The sequence below is a fragment of the Hyperolius riggenbachi genome, chromosome 4, assembly GCF_040937935.1.
Source record: "Hyperolius riggenbachi isolate aHypRig1 chromosome 4, aHypRig1.pri, whole genome shotgun sequence".
NCBI classification, from domain to species: domain Eukaryota; kingdom Metazoa; phylum Chordata; class Amphibia; order Anura; family Hyperoliidae; genus Hyperolius; species Hyperolius riggenbachi.
In genome coordinates this window covers 315,631,677-315,645,239 of record NC_090649.1, presented here as the reverse complement: position 1 = coordinate 315,645,239, position 13,563 = coordinate 315,631,677, and the positions used below count along the sequence as shown (strand labels likewise).

General features: G+C 44.4%; 1 protein-coding gene across 2 annotated transcripts in view; it reads right to left on the bottom strand.

The window, feature by feature from the left end:
• Window positions 1-13,563, bottom strand: part of PCMT1 (protein-L-isoaspartate (D-aspartate) O-methyltransferase) — a 112,177-nt gene that overhangs the window by 97,401 nt on the left and 1,213 nt on the right. The window lies entirely within an intron of this gene.

The window sequence follows — 13,563 nt, the reverse complement described above, 5'->3', positions numbered from 1 at the left end:
AGATAATAGTCATTAAAAATAATGTATATATACAGTAATAGCTGTGCTTAGTCCACAAAAATGAAATAAACCAATCAAAATTAGTTACTTGTGCTGCTTCAATAAAGCAGTCCCCGTATTTTTAAGGTCAGATATACATATCTGATTGTGACTGTATATATGATGTGTACACAGGAATCTCATATATACTAAATAACATCTATGCTGTAAGAATAAAGCCTGATGTGTAGCCGTGTCACTAATAGAGATGGTCAACGAGATGAAAATAATTCTGCATTGATGCTGATTTATGCAAATGTATGCACTCTCTTTGCTCATGAAATCAAATAATTTGATATGTTGTTAAAATTTGGTTTGGTGACTACAAATTAAAGGGTAACTGAGACGGATGAAAAGTAAAGTTTTATACATACCTGGGGCTTCCTCCAGCCCCCTTCAGGCTAATCAGTCCCTCGCTGTCCTCCACCACCCGGATCTTCTGCTATGAGTCCTGGTGCTTCAGCCAGTCAGCGCTGTACGGTCGCATGCCGCTCCCACAGCCAGGAACATTCTGCACCTGCGCAATAGTGCTGCACAGGTGTAGTATGCTCCTGGTGGCGGAGTGTGTGCATACGCGCTACGCCCGACTGGCTCAAGTACCAGGACTCATAGCAGAAGATCCAGGTGGCGGAGGAGGATAACGAGGGACTGATTATCCTGAAGGCGGCTGGAGGAAGCCCCAGGTATGTATAAAACTTTAATTTCATCTGTCTCAGGTTTACTTTGTTACACAGTAGTACTATACTCTACATATGCACTCCCCACAGAGCTGCAGGGAATCCACTGAGAATGCTGTGCACATTGAACACAGAGGCGTTGTCTGTTTACAATCTCCTCATTCCCCTGCAGAGTACCTGCACATCATTCTTACATGTACCCAGACTTACATTGCCTAGGGCCTGATAGATGTTCTTTGTTCTGGTTTGTACCTTTTACAAGTACTCTTACCAAGGACTAGTTTTAGTCTAAAGGGAATAAATATAGTAGTCTACATATCCTTCTCACTTCAGTTGTCTTGTAAAATTCCTAAGCGTTGGCAGTTAAGAGACGAATTTCATGTTACATACTTTTAATCAACAAAATTGTAATATGCAAATTAGAGGAGTCGGAGTCGAGGAGTCGGTGGAATCCTAAACTGAGGAGTCGGAGTCGGAGTCGGTGGATTTTTGGACCGACTCCACAGCTAAAATCTGTTTTTTTTTTTGTTTGTTTTTTTGCTCTACAGGTGCTGAACTGGAAAAATCAGATCCTATAACTAAATAATTATCCAACAACATGAATTATGATGCCAGGAAATTAAGCAATTGCTTTCCAAATCTGATTTTTTTCCAGGCCAAATTCTTGTCCAATTGCCACTTTCCATATTTTTCCATGGCAGCACAGTCGGGTTAAGTCCCGCCCACTTGACCTCTATAGGACCATCCTTATAAATGTCTCCCTTAAGCTCCCCCCTTGTAATCTTTTTGTCCTCGTGCACACCTGACACCTAGATGGATCATCCATGCTGAACAAGTATTTTATATGGAACAACTCTGCAACTCCCTACCCTCTCCTTCCATACAGGCCTGGCATCCCCTGCCTGAAGTTCCCAGCACAGAGTTTAAATAACTCACCGCTTGGGAAGGAATCCGCTTCTGGTCGCGGACTAAGGGACGCTAAGACAGGTAAAGCCTTCCGGGTTCCCTTCTTCCATGCGGCTTAACGCCGCTCTGGCTGCCCTGCCTGCTGGTTTCACTGCGGTGGCGGATCGCATGCGCTCCATCTGCGGGCCATTACTTTCTTCCGCCCATTTCCGGATTTCTGTGTGGCTATTGGTCGGCGGGCAGGGCTTAGGGAGCGCGCCTCCTATGGCTACGCATTGTGTTTCCGCCCTCCCTTCTCCGTTATCGTGTGCAGCAGAGCTCTGCGCGCTAATTGGTTCACAGAGGAGGGTTATTTAAACCTCTCCTAGCGTCCTTACCACGGAAATCTTCATTATGGAGGAGGCATTGCGACAGTACGCGGCGGATTTCATCCTGCAGCAGCAAGATTCCCCTTATATTGTCACTAGTAAGTGATTTTTATCTGAAAAGCTGGATTACTTTGTGCATTTGCTTTTTCTTTAGGGTTTCTCATTGTTGCATTTTTTTCTTTACAGCAGAGGCTGTTAATATGGAGTAGGAGCAGCCACATAACATTGACCAGTCAAGTAGTAGGTAGGAAAGGGGGGGGGGGGGGGGGGAGTTGTTTATGTGAGTATACTTTATTTTCAGGAGAGTGCTGAACTGACATCTGCTCTTGTGTCTCTACAGCTATATTAAAGAGACAGAGCACAGAGCAAGCAGATCTGACAAACGTCAATCAAGGTCAAGATCACGCTCACGACAACATAAAAAAGCAAAAAAGGCTCACACCAGATCTCGCAGCAGGTCACGCTCGAGACGACGCTCACCGTCAAGGAGACGACGTTACAGCAGATCCCCCAGCAGACACCGTTCATCTAGGAAGAGGTGTTGGGCTTGTGGCGATCATCCTTTACCAGATAAGCTAGTGTGTCGATCTTGCTTTCACGCAATGGCGAAACAACAGGAGCCACCTAAGGATATGGCTGCCATGATCAAGGAAGCAGTTCAGGAATCCATGAATAATTATATCGCTTCCCTACCACCAGCACAACCTCCGGCGGTGGAACAGCCTACACAACCAGATCCAATAAACTCAGATACAGAGACAGACCTACCGGAAGTAGGTTTTAATTTCAACTTAGTTCAGCCATATGTAACGGCTATTAGGGAAGCCATAGAGGGGCAAGACGAACAAGAACCAACGACAAGTAACCAAAGAGAGTATTACTTGCATTTAAAAAAAACAAACAAAAAAAAAACCGGTGAAACCGTTTCCCCTGATGGACGTTATACATGAGATAATGCAAGAGGAGTGGAGGAAAAAAAAACTGAGAAAAAGACAGTACCTTCCAATAGGTTTAACAAACTGTACCCGATGGAGGAGACTAAACTTAAAGAGAATCTGTATTTTCAAAATCACACAAAAGTAAACATACCAGTGCGTTAGGGGACATCTCCTATTCCCCTCTGTCACAATATCACCGCTCCCCGCCGCATTAAAAGTGGGGTAAAAACAGTTTTAAAAAGTTTGTTTATAAACAAACAAAATGGCCACCAAAACAGGAAGTAGGTTGATGTACACTATGTCCACACATAGAAAATACATCCATACACAAGCAGGCTGTATACACCCTTCCTTTTGAATCTCAAGAGATCATTTGTGTGTTTCTTTCCCCCTGCAGCTATCTTCCACTGAAGTGTCAGGCTGTTTCTTCCTGCAGAGTGCAGACAGCTCTGCCTGTATGTAATTCATCAGTATGTGAAAGCCCAGCCAGCTCAGAGGAGGATTTATCCAGCTTGTAAAAGATAATAGAGCAGAGAGAAGCTGCACTAATTTAAATAACACACAGCAGTGTGCAGAGAGGGGCCTGGAGGGGGGAGATGCATCACAGAACCACAACACTGAAGAACTTGGCAGCCTTCCAGACACAGGCCGACAAGTCTGACAGGAGAGAGATAAGTTGATTTATTACAGAGACTGCGATAGTAGAAAGTGCTGCAGTTAGCCAGAACACATTAGAATAGATTTTGGAACTTGTAGGATGGAATAAAACCGGATGAAATTTTTGTTACGGAGTCTCTTTAAATAACCTGACGAACCACCAAGAGTTGATGCGTCAGTGGTCGGTTTGGCAAAGCATGTGACACTGCCTAGAGACGACGCAGTCTCGTTCAAAGATCCTCTGGAAAGGAAGATTGACAATGAATTTAAGATAGATAGATAGATAGATAGAGATATAGATTATATATATATATATATATATATATATATATATATATATATATATATATATATATATATATATATATATATATATATATATCTCCTCAGGGAGCGCCTTGTAAACCGGCTATAGCCCTAACTTCTGTAGCAGAAGCCTTACAAGTGTGGACCCATAATATTGAGGAGGCATTAAGGTCTGATACAGACAGAGAGACAATAATCACAGCTCTGGATGACGTTAAACTGACAGCGGACTTCATAGGTGAAGTCGCGGTTGATGTGTTAAGATGCTCTACGAAATCTATGTTACATTCAGTCATTGCGAAGAGAGCATTATGGCTCAAAAGCTGGTCTGCAGATTCCAATTCAAAACAGGACTGGTGCAAAATTCCGTATGACGGAAGGAACATATTCGGAGAAGAGATGGACACAGCCATAAAGAGAGTAACTGGAGGGAAATCAGGGCTGATTCCACAGGATCGCAAAAATAAAAGACCGATATTCCAGAGAAATAACTACCAGTCCAGATTTAGAAGTAACACTTCTTATAGGCCTACACGGGATTTTAAGAAGAATTGGCAAAGCTCTCAATCCACCCTCTCAAAATTGAATAGGCAAAAGAAATCAGGGCAGTCCTCGTCCTCCCAGAAGTCGTTTTGATGTTCCGTCCGTCCAGGCATCGCCGGTAGGGGCAGACTTCAGACCTTCGGAGATGTCTGGACGGAGGAGGTCGACGACCAATGGGTACGACAAACTATAACCGGGGGGCACCGATGGACATTCAAAACTCTACCCCCGGACATGTGTGTACACACGAACATTCCGGTGAACAACAAAGACAAGAGAAGTATTCTTCACAAATACGTAAAGGAATTAATCCTGAAGCAAGCCATAATCGAAGTCCCAATCGAAGAGAGAGGATTAGGAGTCTACTCTCCTCTCTTCTTCGTGAAGAAAAAAATCAGGAGAACTGAGACCTGTCATGGACCTCAGGAAGCTAAACTCGTATATCAGCACAGAACATTTCAAAATGGAAACTTTGCTAACTATACTGAAAGTCCTATTAGTCAAGGATTGGGCTCTCTCCATAGACCTGGAGGATGCATATCTGCACATTCTAATCCACACGAACTATCAGAAATACCTAAGATTCGTGATAGGGGACTTACATCTACAGTTCAGATGCCTTCCATTCGGCATATCAACTGCGCCCAGGACATTTTCAAAGGTTCTATTAGCATTTGTGGAAACACTAAGAATGAAGGGTCTCAGACTACATCATTATTTAGACGACCTGCTATTACTCCACCAAGATCAAGAAACCATAGGCCAACACAAACAGCTACTTCATTGCAGAACTACAGAGGTTTGGTTGGAAGATCAATTTCACAAAAAGTCAGTTGGAACCGACAAGAGACATTCAATTTCTAGGGGCACGTCTCCAAACAGAACACAATACGGTCAGCCTACCGGAAAACAAACTGTTGAATATTCAGTCTCTAGTACAGGATATGTTGAAGAACGAGGTTATAACAGCAAGACCGTGCCTCAGTCTACTGGGAACATTAACATCTACCATCCCAATGGTCCGATGGGCACAATGGCATAACAGGCAGTGGCAAACAGGATTTCTTCACCAATGGAAGACAGAACAATGGAACCAACCGATCGTAATAACCAGGGCTGTGGAGTCGGTTCAAAAATCCACCGACTCCGACTCCTTAGTTTAGGATTCCACCGACTCAGACTCCTCTAATTTGCATATTACAATTTTGTTGATTAAAAGTATGTAACATAAAATTCGTTTCTTAACTGCCAAGGCTTAGGAATTTTACAAGACAACTGAAGTGAGAAGGATATGTAGACTACTATATTTATTCCCTTTAGACTAAAACTAGTCCTTGGTAAGAGTACTTGTAAAAGGTACAAACCGGAACAAAGAACATCTATCAGGCCCTAGGCAATGTAAGTGTGGGTACATGTAAGAATGATGTGCAGGTACTCTGCAAGGAAATGAGGAGATTGTAAACAGACAACACCTCTGTGTTCAATGTGCACAGCATTCTCGGTGGATTCCCTGCAGCTCTGTGGGGAGTGCATATGTATAGTATAGTACTACTGTGTAACAAAGTAAACCTGAGACAGATGAAATTAAAGTTTTATACATACCTGGGGCTTCCTCCAGCTGCCTTCAGGATAATCAGTCCCTCGTTGTCCTCCTCCACCACCTGGATCTTCTGCTATGAGTCCAGGTACTTGAGCCAGTCGGGCGTAGTGCGCATGCACACACTCCGCCACCAGGAGCATACTACACCTGTGCAGCACTATTGCGCAGGTGCAGAATGTTCCTGGCTGTGGGAGCGGCATGCGGCCGGACAGCGCTGACTGGCTGAATTACCAGGACTCATAGCAGAAGATCCAGGTGGTGGAGGACAGCGAGGGACTGATTAGCCTGAAGGGGGCTGGAGGAAGCCCCAGGTATGTATAAAACTTTACTTTTCATCCGTCTCAGTTACCCTTTAATTTGTAGTCACCAAACCAAATTTTAACAACATATCAAATTATTTGATTTCATCAGCAAAGGGAGTGCATACATTTGCATAAATCAGCATCAATGCAGAATTATTTCCATCTCGTTGACCATCTCTATTAGTGACACAGCTACACATCAGGCTTTATTCTTACAGCATAGATGTTATTTAGTATATATAAGAGATTCCTGTGTACACATCATATATACAGTCACAATCAGATATGTATATCTGACCTTAAAAATACGGGGACTGCTTTATTGAAGCAGCACAAGTCATTACGCTCCCGTTTTAGGGAGCGAGGATACAAGGACAAATGGCTCAAAAAGGCATATAAACGAGCTAAGACAGCTAATCGCTCAGATTTGCTTATTAAAAAGACCAAGGTTATTGATACCAACAGTACAACGCGTTTAATTACTCGTTTTAACGATCAGAGGAATGAGGTGGAGAGGGTTCTCCGTCGGCATTGGCATGTCTTGACATCCGATAGAAATCTTATGGAGTTTGTGTCACCTACTCCGCAAATTACCTATAGACGAAGCCCCACTTTGAGGAATATGCTCACCTCTAGTCATTTTTGGGGTAGGGAGGGACCCAATAGACATTGTACGGTAACCGGGACATACACATGTGGGGGTTGCGTATATTGTCGCTATCTGTCAACTGGCAAGTCAGTGATGCTACCAAATCGTCGCGAATGGTGGTTGCAACATTTTGTAAATTGCAACACGATAGGTGTGATCTACCTCCTATACTGCAAATGCGGATGTTTTTACATTGGCAGGACCGCAAGGGCTTTCAAAGAGAGAATTAAGGACCATGTTGGTGACATCACGACTTGTAATTTCAAATCCCCCATTTCCAGACATGTACATCTTGAGCATAGGGGTAACCCTAGTTTCATTAAATTTGTGGGTTTAGATAGAATACATATACATCCTAGAGGTGGCGATATTGATAGAAAATTGTTACAACTTGAATCCAGATGGATTTTTAATTTAAAGACCACGGAACCCAAGGGTTTAAATGATAGCATCAATAATCGGGTTTTCTTACCCGAATAGACTGGATTTGCTTGACTGCTCTGTGTTGCTCCCCTCCAATTTTTCGGGTGCTGATTGCCCCTACTCTGTATGTGCTTTTCTTCCTCCCCTGTGGCTAATGTTTGACCATTATTGGCTGGGTGCACTTAAGGTTGGACCCAGCCATTTGTAATATTATTTTTGGTTTTCTCTCCTCGCCCTGATTCTATATAGTTTTTGTTTTAGTACGGACTTGAGACATGGATATAATGCGCGACCCTGGTCCTATGTGTGTGATCGGCTGTCCGATCTCTAACCAAGGTCGCGGCATTTCCTTGTCTCTTTTTCTTTTCTTTTATATACATGTAAATGTTTAACAGCACATCTGGCCCTGTGAATATACAGGCTACAGGGCTGTGATGGCTCTTTTTGGAATTAATGTTTTGGATATATTTTGGTTCTGGCTCCCTGCCCCGTTTGTCCCCGCCCCGGCTCTGCCTCTGGGCGTTGCCCCGCTGCATGCCGCCCTGTGTGGCGTTGTACGCTTCCTGGCTGCTATGGTGGAGCGCCTTTTGCGCTCCAGCGGGCCGCCGCCCACGCGTCCGCGCTGTGCGTCGGGGGGCGTGTCCTGCGGCGTTCTGCCGCTCGATGCGTCCCTGTCGCGCATGGTGGATGTGAGCGGGGGTAGGCGGGCTCGGGACTCCTATGGGAATGTTTAAATACGCCGTTATGGCGTGTACACTGCATATTCTGCTGTTTGCCTTTGAAAAAGCCGCGAGAGGCGGCGAAACATGTCAGGCTATCAGACAGCCTCCAGCTCTCCCTGGCATCACCCCTGGAGCCATTGAAATTTCTGCAGGATCCGCTGAACATTTTGCAGGTTCTACTTGATTCATACCTCAGGATGGTAACTATGGATCTCCATGCTGCACATGCATGCTATCTGGCATAGTGGCTTACATTGACATCTTGTTTTACCACGCTTTGTCTCAAGCACCTTTATCCATGGCTCTGATGTACATCAAGTATATACTGTCCTGACCTTCCCTGCGATTGGGGGACCATTTAAGATATCAGGCCGTGACTTTACCTGTCTTTGTCTGTCATACATGAGGCCTCTGCATATTTACATCTGTGCTTGAGAAGTCTGCTGTTTCATACTGGTGTGGTTGCTTCACTCCTTTTTCACATAAGGAGTTTGCATGCCTGTTCAGGAACTGATGCTGCTTCATGCTTTTCTGCTGCTTAAGACCGCATGTGATACTGCTGCATACTAACCTCCCTGCTGGACAAGCCTACATTTGTGCATCTGTGTGGCCTATCTTATTCAACATACGAGATATTTATACTTCCAGTCCAGATCTGAGATTCAGCGTTGCTACATGCTTCTGAGGATTGCAAAGATACATCTCCTTAAGTGCCACTTGCATATGCTCTTCAGCTTATTCTGGAGTCCATTTGAGAAAAAAAAATTGTTTTGTTTGCCTCAGTGTTTGAACACTTGGCCTACTAGCCTGCACCAGTGGGACACTTTTTTGAGGACTGCAGCCTCATCAATTTTTCTCTAGGTGGGGGTCCCGGGGGGGCCTGAGCTAGCTATTTACTTCAATAGTTTTTATTATACTGAGGGGATTGTGTGTTTTGGTGGTTTCTATTTATATTTGTAATAAAGTTGTTTGTAATTTCTCATGCACCCAATAGCCAATTCTCAATTTTTTCTTATTAATATATTACTGTATATATACATAATTTTTAATGACTATTATCTGAGAAATAGAACATTTTATCATATTTTCTATTTTAATTACAGTTACAAATTCATTAGGAGTCGAAATCAGTGCATTTTTTCCCGACTCCACGACTCCGACTCCACAGCCCTGGTAATAACTCAGCAGATGCGAAACGGTTTACGCTGGTGGCTGGAGAGAGACAACCTAACAAAGCCATTATACATTCAGCAGCCGAAAGGAATAATACTGACCACCGATGCCAGCCAGAAAGGCTGGGGAGCACACCTGCAGACTCACACAATGCAGGGAACTTGGACACCATCCAAGAGACAAGTATCAGCAAACGAGTTGGAGATCAGAGCAGCATTTATGGCCCTCTCCAAGTTCAAGAATCAACTCCAGGGGGCAGATGTAATCTTACATATGGACAATCTGACGGCAGTGGCATACATAAGGAAACAGGGGGGGGGGGGGGGGGGGGGGGGGACAAGATCGAAAAAACTTCTTCAGGAAGTTGCCCCAATTTTCAAGATAGCAGAAACACATTTCAGAAGCTTGACAGCCATTCATCTCCCAGGGATACAGAATGTAACGGCAGATTATCTAAGCAGAACTCAGTTGGACAACAACGAGTGGTCATTAGACGACAAGATTTTTCAGCAAATATGCGAGCAATTTGGCAACCCAGAGATGGATCTAATGGCAACCAGACACAACAGGAAGTGCAAGAGATTTATCTCAAGATGGCAAACACCAGCAGCGGAAGCAGTGGACGCACTGGTAGCTCCTTGTAATTTTCACATAGCATATGTGTTTCCCCCAATTCCACTGATTCAACGTTTACTTCAGAGAGTGATACAGGAAGGAGTTACACTAATAGCTGTAATACCGTTCTGGCCAAGGAGGCCATGGTTCCCGCTGCTATGGCAATTGAAGGTGGAACATCCCTGGCTACTACCAACAACGCCGAATCTACTTACGCAAGGACCGGTAGGTCATCCCAACCCTGCCACCTTAAAGTTAGCAGTGTGGAAATTGAGAGGAGGAAACTGGAGTCTTTAGGGTGTTCAGCAGATGTAATCCAGACCATTCTAAAGGCAAGAAAACCAACAACTAATGCCTCATACCATAGAGTCTGGTCAAGATTTGAAGATTTTTCATCGCTTCATAACATCAATCCTCTTAAGCCCATGGTAACGGATGTCTTAAGTTTTCTCCAAACAGGACTAGATAAAGGCTTGGAATATCAAACACTGAAAGTACAAGTGACGGCACTGTCAGCACTAACAGACCAAAGATGGGCATTCCATCCATTGATTATACAGTTTTTGAAAGGAGTAATGAAGCAGAAACCACCAATCAAGTCTATCTTTCCCAAGTGGGATTTACCATTGGTCTTGGAAACCTTAACAAAAGCTCCATATAACCCTCCAGAACAATGTTCTCTCTTGCATCTGACCCAAAAAGCAGTGTTCCTGGTGCAGTGTTCTCCCCAGAGCCAAATGGGTGGGCGCGTCGGGATGAACTACGAAACCCACAGCGCTGTTCACAAAGTGTGTAAATGTGCCCCGTGTGTATTTCCACATTACCTGTCCTATGTTGCCCCCTGCACAGTACCCATCTGTCTTCAGCTTCTTCCTCTTCCATTTGTGCCTCACGCTGCCGGCGTATAGCGCGAGTGACGTCACACACGCCACGCAATAAACACCTGCAGCATGTGAAGTGCAAATGGAGGAGCAGGAAGCGGCAGGCAGATGGGCACTGCGCAGTGGGTGACACAGGACAGGTAATGTATAAATGCACACACAGGGGGTACATTTATACACCTGGGGGGGGGGGGAGGCAGTGGATTCGGATGATTCCTGAGAGATTTCAAGCTGAAATCAATCGGGAATTGACCTGCAGTGTATGGGCACCCAACAGATCTCTCTCTAATCAGATTTGATCAGCGAGAGATTTGTCTCTTGATTTAATCTGCCCATCATCACTAGATGTATGGACACCTTTACTTTAGCAGGTCAGCATTAGGACCCTGCAGTCTCATCTGTGGAAGTCCCGGGTCCTTATCAGTTCTGCAAGGAGGGGGGTAGGGAAAAGTTCTGGCTGAATGGCTTTACGTCACTCGCGCTATACGCCGGCAGCGTGAGGCACAAATGGAAGAGGAAGAAGCTGAAGACAAATGGGTACTGTGCAGGGGGCAACATAGGACAGGTAATGTGGAAATACACACGGGGCACATTTACACACTTTGTGAACAGCGCTGTGGGTTTCGTAGTTCATCCCAATAAGATATCGCTCACTGTTACCGCGCACAACCGATCAAACATGGTGGGCCAGCATCTTGCAGCATGTCTGTCGTCCCAAAATAGGTTGCGTCGTTGATTAGGCATGCTCTTGGCGGCACCAATTTTATCCAATTTGATAATTATCAAATTGGATGGTTGATCAGCCATCAAGTCGAGAAAAGTATGGCCAACTTAAGTAAACCTCAATATGTGTTTCACTGACTGAAGTTTTCGTTGACTGACATAAAGTGACAGAAAGGGAAAGAAATATAGATTTTTACTTACCTGGGACCTGTAGTCCTTCAGCTCCCTCGCTGTCCTCCCAGTCTGCTCTATTATGTGTTCCTCCAAAATCTAGCTGGCTGGACTACTGCGCATGTGCTGTCCTGGCCACGTGCCTCCTCAATTGTGCATCCGTGTCCTGGAGCATTCTGTGCATGCACATTTGAGACATTTTACAAACTGCGGATGCCCAGAACACTGCTGGCCATGGGAACTGAATCGAGGAGGTGCGTGAGGCTGGCACAGCACATAGTGTGACAGCTGCACAACAGAAAGGACCTGGGGGACAGCACGGCACCTGAAGGACTACAGGGGGCTGGAAGACGCCCCAGGTAAGTAAGATTTAACGTCTTTACCTCACTTTAGGTCTTCTTTAATTACTAATTTAATCCTACCATAGTCTAATGTCCTATCATATTAGTATTATTATGTATTTATATAGCACTGCCATCTCCTGCAGCACTTTACAGAGTACATAGTAATGTCACTAGCTGTCCTCAGAGGAGCTCACAATCTAATCCTTTCATAGTCTAATATCCTACCATATTTATTATGATGCATTTATAGCACTGACATCTTCTGCCACACTTTACAGACTACATAGTCATGTCACTGACTGACTGTCCGTAGAGGAGCTCACAATCTAATCCTACCATAGTCATAGTCTTATGTCCTACCATATTATTATTATGTATTTATATTCCACTGACATCTCCTGCAGCACTTTACAGAATACATAGTCATGTCACTGCCTGACTGTACTCAGAGGAGCTCACAATCTAATCCTACCATAGTCATAGTCTTATGTCCTACCATATTATTATTATGTATTTATATAGCACTGACATCTTCTGCAGCACTTTACAGAGTACATAGTCATGCCACTGACTTTCCTCAGAGGAGCTCACAATCTAATCCTGCCATAGTCATATCTCTGCCTAAGCCACGCCCACATCCATTTTTTTGCGCTGGCCCTTCATTCCCCTGGTTGCTCCCCACCCGGCTACTTTTTCATGCCACCCGGCTGGAAAAAAATTCTGGGGAGAACACTGCGGTGGCCATGGCATCCGCCAGAAGAATTTCTGAATTGCAAGCATTAGGCCATGAAGAACCGGCCTTAACTTTCTATACAGACAGAGTAGTGTTGAGACCTATACAACATTTTGTGCCTAAAGTCTCTTCGATCTACCATTTCAACCAAGAGTGGACACTGCCAAACCTTTTTGACGAGACTAACCCATTACCCCATCCCTTAGATGTGGGAAATACTTTAAAGATCTATATAGAGAAAACTAAAGACTTACGTAAAACGGAAAGACTTTTCATTATACCAACAGGATATAGAGTTGGCCAACTGGCTTCGTCACGAACTATAGCTAACTGGCTGATGAGAACTATCCAGGAGGCATATAAAAGTAACACCTCCACAGCAAGTGACAGCTCACTCTACGAGAGGTATGGCAGCCTCTTGGGCTGCATTCTGCAAAGTTTCACCTGAAAAAATTTGTCAAGCGGCCAATTGGTCGTCATTAAATACATTTATGAGACATTACAGAGTGGACCCAGCGGTCAACTCTACATTACAGTTTGGATCCAGTGTGTTAACTGCTAGTTTGAGTTAATTAAACTTGTTCAGCATTACACCTCACCCCTCCCTGGGTTTTATTTACTAGTTATCTCCCGACCATGCTGCCATGGAAACATGTGGAATACGGAAAATTGAATACTCACCAGCTGGTAATTTTCCTTTCCAGATGTGTCCATAGCAGCACGGGGCTCCCTCCCTAGATTCGGTGTTTCCGAGTCCAAAGATTACAAGGGGGGAGCTTAAGGGAGACATTTA